The following is a 7,600-nucleotide window of genomic DNA, read 5'->3' as shown; positions in this document are numbered from 1 at the left end:
CATTGATTGATTTCTGAAATGTTGAACTATCCATGCATACCATGGGTAAATCCCACTTGGTCCAGTTAATTATATTTCATGTGAGTTGTTGGATTCAATTTGCTACTCTATTATTGAGGATTTTTGCAACTATGTGCAGCAGGGGTATAGGTCTGGAGTTCTCTATCTGTGTTGTATCTTTTTCAGACTTAGGAATTAGTGTGATTCTGGCTACATAGAAAGAATTTGGAAAGATTCCCTCCCTTTCAGTGGCTTTGAACAGCTTGAGAAGAATTGGAGTTACTTTTTCTTTAAATGTTTGGAAGAATTCAGCAGTGAAGCTATATGCTCCTGGGCTCTTATTTGTTGGGAGTCTGTATTACTGATTCAGTCTCCATCTTGGTTTTTGGTCTGGTTAGGTTTTCTATATCTCCTGACTCAATTTTGACATATGGCAGGTATCCAGTAATCTACCTGTTTTGTTCTGAGTTGCCCAATTTGTTGACATACAGCTCTTTGTCTTAATTCTTGAAAATTTTTCAGCAGTAGCTGTTGTTTCAATTCCTTTTTCTCTTCTAAATTTGCTCAGTTGAGTCTTCTCCCTCTTTTTTTTTGGTTAGTTTGGCAAAAAGTGCATCACTTATATTTATTATATTTTTTTTTAAAAAGCTCATCCAGCGCCATGGCTCACTTGGCTAATCCTCTGCTGCAGTGCTGGTACCCCAGGTTCTATTCCTGGTTGGGGTGCTGGTTCTGTCCCGGTTGCTCCTCTTCCAGTCCAGCTCTCTGCTGTGGCCTGGGAAGGTAGTGGAGGATGGCCCAAGTTCTTGGGCCCTGCACCCACATGGGAGACCAGGAGGAAGCACCTGGCTCCTGGCTTCGTATCAGTGCAGCACACTCATAGTAGCAGCCATTTGGGGGATGAACCAATGGAAGGAAGACTTTTCTATCTCTCCCTCTCACTAACTCTGTCTGTCAAAAAAATAAATAAATAAAAAATAAAAGCTCTATTTTACCACTGGTCCTCAATGTTGATTTTTGCTTCAATTTTGCTTATTTCTTCTCTAATTTTTATTATTTCCTTCATTCTACTAATTTTGAGTTTGATTTATTATTGTTTTTCTAGGCCTTTTAGATGCATTCATAGCTCATTTATTTGATACATTTTGAACTTTGTCATGTAGGCATCAATTGCTATATACTTCCCTCTTAACATTGCTTCCATTGTATCCCACATATTTTTTGATAATGAGGTATTATCTTCATTTGTGGGATGAAAAGTTCTGTAGATATCAGTTAGGTCCATTTTGTCCATAATGTTGATTAACTCTATTTTTTCCTTGTTAAATTTCTGTCTAGTTGGTCTATTTATTGATGAAATTGTGGTGTTGAGGTTCCCCATTACTATTGTATCAGCATATATGCCTCCCTTTAAGTTAATTAACATTTAATTTAAATAGCCTATACCCTTTAATTAGTTGCATATATATTTATTATAGTCACATCTTCCTGTTGAGTTGATGCCTTAATGATTATGCCATGCCCTTCTTTGTCTAAACAATTTTGTATTAAGTAAATCTATTTTGTCTGATATTATGATGGCAACACCTGCCCTTTTATGCTTTCTGATAGCATGAGATATCTTTTCACTTCCATCTTTGTGTATCTTTGTTGGTGAGATCTGTTTCTTGCGGGCAGAAAATAGATGGGTAATGTTTTTCAAATCATTCAGCCTCTCTGTGTCTTATAACTGGAGAGACTGGATTTTTGAGATCATTTACTTTCAAGGTTACTAGTAATAAATAACGACTCTGCCCTGCCATTCTTTCCATAAATATTACTATCATTTATATAATATATAAAATATATAATTTTACTGCAAGGTTTTCTGCCTTCATTTTCTTTCATAATAATGTTTTTTTCTTGTGTTTCTGTGGGTAGCACATCCATAAAAATCTTTTGTAAGGCTGAATGATTGTTGACAAATTCTTTCAAATTCTGTTCATTATGGAAGGTCTTTATTTCACCTGCATTCATAAATGAGAGCTTTGTAGTGTACAGTATGCTGGGTTGACAATTTTGTTTCTCTTAAGATGTAGACTACATCTTTTCATTCCCTCCTAGGCTGTAGGGGTTCTGATGAGAAGTCAGAGTCTAATTGGAGATCCTCTAAAAGAAACCTGGCATTTCCTTTGTGCACATTTTAGAATCTTTTTTTATGTCTTCCTTTTAGAGGATTGTTGCAGTTGATCTCTCAACAATGTTGCAGTGGGTTCGTTTCTGAGAGGAGCAGTGTGGTGGGGGCAAGAGGTGTCAACACACAGACTCCGGGAGTCGGGTGAAAGCAGGTTTGAGGCGAGCAGCCCGCAGACTCGTTTATTTGAGTTAGTACAACAGCTTAGATAGCCAAGACCAGCCAATCCGATCAAGGGGCTGTCCATGCCCCAACCAATCACAGCCTGTTGCCAGGCAGTTTCCAAAGCCATCCAATCACAGCCTTTTGCCAGTCAGGCTCTTGTTGCCAGGCTGTTTCTGAAACCATCCAATCATGGCCTGCCGTCAGTCAGGCTCTGTTGTCATGTGGTTTCCTCTGTTGTCATGTGGTTTCCAATGCCTTCCAATCACAGACTGTTGCCAGGCAGTTTCTGTTGTCAGTGGCCATCTTAGCATGACCTTTTCACCTCAGTGGCCATCTTGGCATGAACTTTTCACCTCAGCAGCCATCTTGATATGACCTTTTCACCTCATTCCACCACAGAGGATTGCTTACAATTTTTCATGGTGAAGATCTTTTCTGGTCATCTCTGTTAGAAGCTCTATGTGTTTCCTGTGATGGATGCCTCTTTCTTTCTTGAAACTGGGAAATTTCCTGTAATTATTTCACTAAATAGGCCTTCTACACCATGCTCTCTTTCTACACCTTTAGAAATTTGTATGACCCATATTTTGGTCATTTGAGAGTATCCCATAAATCTCCAACACTGTTTTTAAGTTTTCTGATTTCTTTTTTTTTTTTTTTTGGATCTGACAGAAATTTTAAAAGTTTTGTCCTCTAGATCCAATATTCTTTCTTTTGCTACACCAAGTCCACTGTTAAGACTTTCCACCATATTTTTATTTGATTTATTGTATTCATCACATCTAATATTTCATTTTTGTTTATTTTAAAATCTGAAGTTCATGGGAGAATTCACATTCATGTCATATATGGGTCACTTTAGTTCATGGATTTTCTATTGATTACTTTTTTTGACAGGCAGAGTTAGACAGAGGTAGAGACAGAGAGAAAGGTCTTCCTTTTCCATTGGTTCACACCCCAAATGGCTGCTACAGCCAGCACACTGTGGCCAGCGCGCTGTGCCAATCTGAAGCCAGGAGCCAGGTGCTTCCTCCTGGTCTCCCATGCGGGTGCAGGGCCCAAACACTTGGGCCATCATCCACTGCCTTTGAGAAATTCTATGATAAATGTTTGTATTCCATTTCTTGCACTTCATCAATCACATCATCTTCACATTCTAACATTGAAATGTTGTGTTCCTTTGGGCAGGTCATGATGTCTTCCTTATTCTTGTTTGTTGAATATCTGCATTTATTTTTAGGCATTTGGGGAGATACTTGTTGCCTTTTTTCTTTGAACTTTGCCTTTTTGCCTTTGTGGCTTAATGGAATATCTGCAGTTTCAGTGAATACCAAAAGTTGTGTGCTGGAACAACACATCAGAAAGATCATCCACCCAGACCAAGTGGGATTTATCCCTGGTATGCAGGTATGGTTCAATGTTCACATGTGATACATGACATTAACAAAATGCAGAAGAAACACCATATGATTATCTCAATAGATGCAGAGAGGCTGGAGCCACAGCTCACTAGGCTAATCCTCTGCCTACAGTGCTGGCACCCCGGGTTCTAGTCCCAGTCGGGGCACGAGATTCTGTCCTGGTTGCTCCTTTTCCAGTCCAGCTCTCTGCTGTGGCCCAGGAAGGCAGTGGAGGATAGCCCAAGTGCTTGGGCCCTGCACCCACATGGAAGACCAGGAGGGAGCACCTGGCTCCTGGCTTCGGATTGTTGCAGCATGCCGGACGCAGTGCACTCGCCATAGTGGCCATCTGGGGGGTGAACCAATGGAAGGAAGACCTTTCTCTCTGTCCCTCTCTCTCTCACTGTCTAACTCTGTCTATCAAAAATAATAATAATAAAAATTTAAAAAATAGATGCAGAGAAAGCATTCTATAAAATACAACACCCTTTCATGATGAAAACTCTAAGCAAATTGGGTATAGAAGAAACATTCCTCAATAAAATCAAAGCAATTTATGAAAAACCCACGGCCAGCATCATATTGAATGAGGAGAAGTTGGAAGCATTTCCACTGAGATCTGGTACCAGACAGGGATGCCCACTCTCACCACTGCTATTCAATATAGTTCTGGAAGTTTTAGCCAGAGGCATAAGGCAAGAAAAAGTAATTAAAGGGATACAAATTGGGAAGGAAGAACTCAAACTATCCCTCTTTGCAGATGATATGATTCTTTATTTAGGGGATCCAAAGAACTCTACTAAGAGACTATTGGAACTCATAGAAGAGTTTTTGCAAAGTAAAAGGATATAAAATCCATGCAGAAAAATCAACAGCCTTTGTATATGCAGGCAAAGCCATGACTGGGAAAGAACGTCTAAGATCAATTCCATTAATAACAGCTACAAAAACAAACAAATACCTTGGAATAAACCTAACCAAGGACTTTAAAGATCTCCACAATGAGAATTACAAAATCTTCAAGAAATAGAAGAGGATACCAAAAAATGGAGAAATCTTCCATGCTCATGGATTGGAAGAATCAATATCAAAATGTCCATTTTCCCAAAAGCAATTTAGATTCAATGTGATACCAATCAAAATACCAAAGACATTCTTCTCAGATCTGGAAAAAATAATGCTGAAATTCATATGGAGAAAAAGGACACCTTGAATAGCTAAAGCAATCTTGTACAACAAAAGCAAAGCCAGAGGCATCACAATACCAGACTTCAGGACATACTACAGGGCAGTCATAATCAAAACACCCTGGTACTGGTAAAGAAACAGATGGATATACCAATGGAACAGATTAGACTCCAGAAATCAATCCAAACATCTACAGACAACTTATATTTGATAAAGCATCTAAAACCAATTAATGGAGCAAGTATAGTTTATTTAATAGATGGTGATAGGAAAACTGGATTTCCACGTGCAGAAGCATGAAGCAAGACCCCTACCTTTCACCTTACACAAAAATTCACTCAACATGGATTAATGATTTAAATCTACAACTTGAAACCATCAAATTATTAGAGAACATTGGAGAAACCCTGCAAGATATGGGCACAGGCAAAGACTTCTTGGAAAAGACCCTGGAGGCACAGGCAGTCAAAGCCAAAATTAACTATTGGGATTGCATCAAATTGAGAAGTTTCTGTACTGCAAAACAAAGAAGGCCAGGCTGCTGTGAACCCCAAGCACAGCAGTTGGTGTGGCTGAGCCATGATCGGCCACCTGAGTGAGGGGGCCATTGAGGCCATATTGTGGCAGGGAGATACATCCATTAAACCCATCCTGCAGGTCATTAACATCCATCTCATTATGACAGGGAATAGCCCACCCCATTATCGACTGCTCATGAGTGATGGACCGAACACTCTGTCCTCTTTCATGTTGGCAACACAGTTGAACCCTCTTGTTGAGGAAGAACGATTGTCCAGCAACTGTATTTGCCAGGTGAACCGATTTATTGAAAGACAGAAGGAGAGTAGTTATTTTGATGGAGGTAGAAGTTCTGAAGTCAGCTGAAGCAGTTGGAGTGAAGATCAGCAATCCGGCGCCCTATAATGAAGGACACAGGTAGCAGGAAGCACTTCCTCCTCAAGTCACAGCAGCCAGTGCCCTGGGCCAGCAAGCCCCAGCAACAGAACGGGAGCGCGGGAATGGGTCCAGCTGTATCTAAGTCTTTTGGTGCCTCAAAGACATTTGGAAAATCTGGAGGTTCCAGTCTGTTGAACACTGCTGGAGGAACACAGTCCAAAGTGGTACCCATTGCCAACCTCACCCCTTACCAGTCCAAGTGGACTATTTGTGCTTGTGTTACCAACAAAAGCCAGATCCGCACCTGAAGCAGTTCCAGAGGGGAAGGGAAGCTTTTCTCCATAGAGCTGGCTGATGAAAGTGGTGAAATCAGAGCTACTGCTTTCAATGAGCAGGTGGACAAATTCTTTCCCCTTATTGAGGTGAACAAGGTGTATTATTTCTCAAAAGGCACCCTGAAGATAGCCAACAAATAATTCACAGCTGTTAAAAATGACTGAGATGACCTTTGTTAATGAGACGAGTGTGATGCCCTGTGAAGACGGGCACCATCTGCCCACAGTCCAGTTTGCTTTCACAGGGATCGACGCCCTAGAGAATAAGCCCAAGGACTCACTTGTAGACATAATTGGGATCTGCAAGAGCTATGAAGATGCCACAAAAATCACAGTGAAATCTAACAACAGAGAAGTTGTTAGAGAAATATCTATCTGATGGACACGTCGGGGAAGGTGGTGACTGACACTCTGTGGGGAGAAGATGCTGATAGATTTGATGGCTCTAGACAGCCTGTGCTAGCTATCAAAGGAGCCAGCGTTTCTGATTTTGGTGGGCAGAGCCTGTCTGTCCTGTCTTCAAGCACTGTCATTGTGAATCCTGACATCCCAGAGGCCTACAAGCTTTGTGGCTGGTTCGACTCAGAAGGGCAAGCCTTGGACGGTGTTTCCACCTCTGACCTCAAGAGCGGGGGTTTGGGGGGCAGCAACACCAACTGGAAGACCTTATACAAAGTTAAATTGGAGAACCTGGGCCAAGGTGACAAGGCCGACTACTTTAGCTCTGTGGCAACCGTATCTTTGCAAAGAGAACCATATGTACCAGGCCTGCCCAACTCAGGACTGCAATAAAAAAGTGATTGATCAGCGAATGGGTTATACCACTGCAAGAAGTGCGACAGCGAATTTCCCAATTTCAAGTACCGCATGATCCTGTCGGTAAATATTGCAGACTTTCAGGAGAATCAGTGGGTGACTGATTCAGGAATCAGGAGTCTGCTGAGGCCATCCTTGGACAGAACACTGCTTACCTTGGGGAGCTAAAAGAGAAGAACGAGCAGGCCTTTGAAGAAGTTTTCCAGAATGCCAACTTCTGCTCTTTCACATTCAGAATCAGGGTCAAACTAGAGACCTACAATGATGAGTCTCAAATTAAGGCCACAGTGATGGACGTGAAGCCCGTAGACTACAGAGAGCACACCAGGAAGCTGATCATGAACATCAAGAGGAACGCAGCTATGTGAGGAGATAGCGCAGACTGGACAGAAGGCAGAACACCGGAATTGAGATGGAGTTGACTGCCCCCACCCCCACCCCCACCGCTCCTCGTATGCTTAGCCACACAGTGCCACGTGCTCTGTGGTGGCCTGAACAGTTTCCCTCCCAGGTGCCTCTTGGAACCCGTCTGTAGGCAAAGGCAGAGGCTCAGGCAGCTGTGGTGTGTGCTGAGAGACACAGAGGTCAGCCTGCAGGTCTTCAGCATTTTGTCAGTTGTGTTAAGA

At 41.9% G+C, this 7,600-nt stretch overlaps 1 pseudogene; it reads left to right on the top strand.

Moving 5' to 3' along the window:
• The first annotated feature begins 5,505 nt into the window (after nt 1-5,505).
• LOC133771375 (replication protein A 70 kDa DNA-binding subunit-like) lies at nt 5,506-7,342 on the top strand (annotated as a pseudogene).
• Nucleotides 7,343-7,600: the final 258 nt, after the last annotated feature.

The sequence above is a fragment of the Lepus europaeus genome, chromosome 12 (genome assembly GCF_033115175.1).
Source record: "Lepus europaeus isolate LE1 chromosome 12, mLepTim1.pri, whole genome shotgun sequence".
In the NCBI taxonomy this organism is placed as follows: Eukaryota; Metazoa; Chordata; class Mammalia; order Lagomorpha; family Leporidae; genus Lepus; species Lepus europaeus.
Note: the sequence above shows the minus strand (reverse complement) of the source record. Positions and strands in the feature narration are given on the sequence as shown.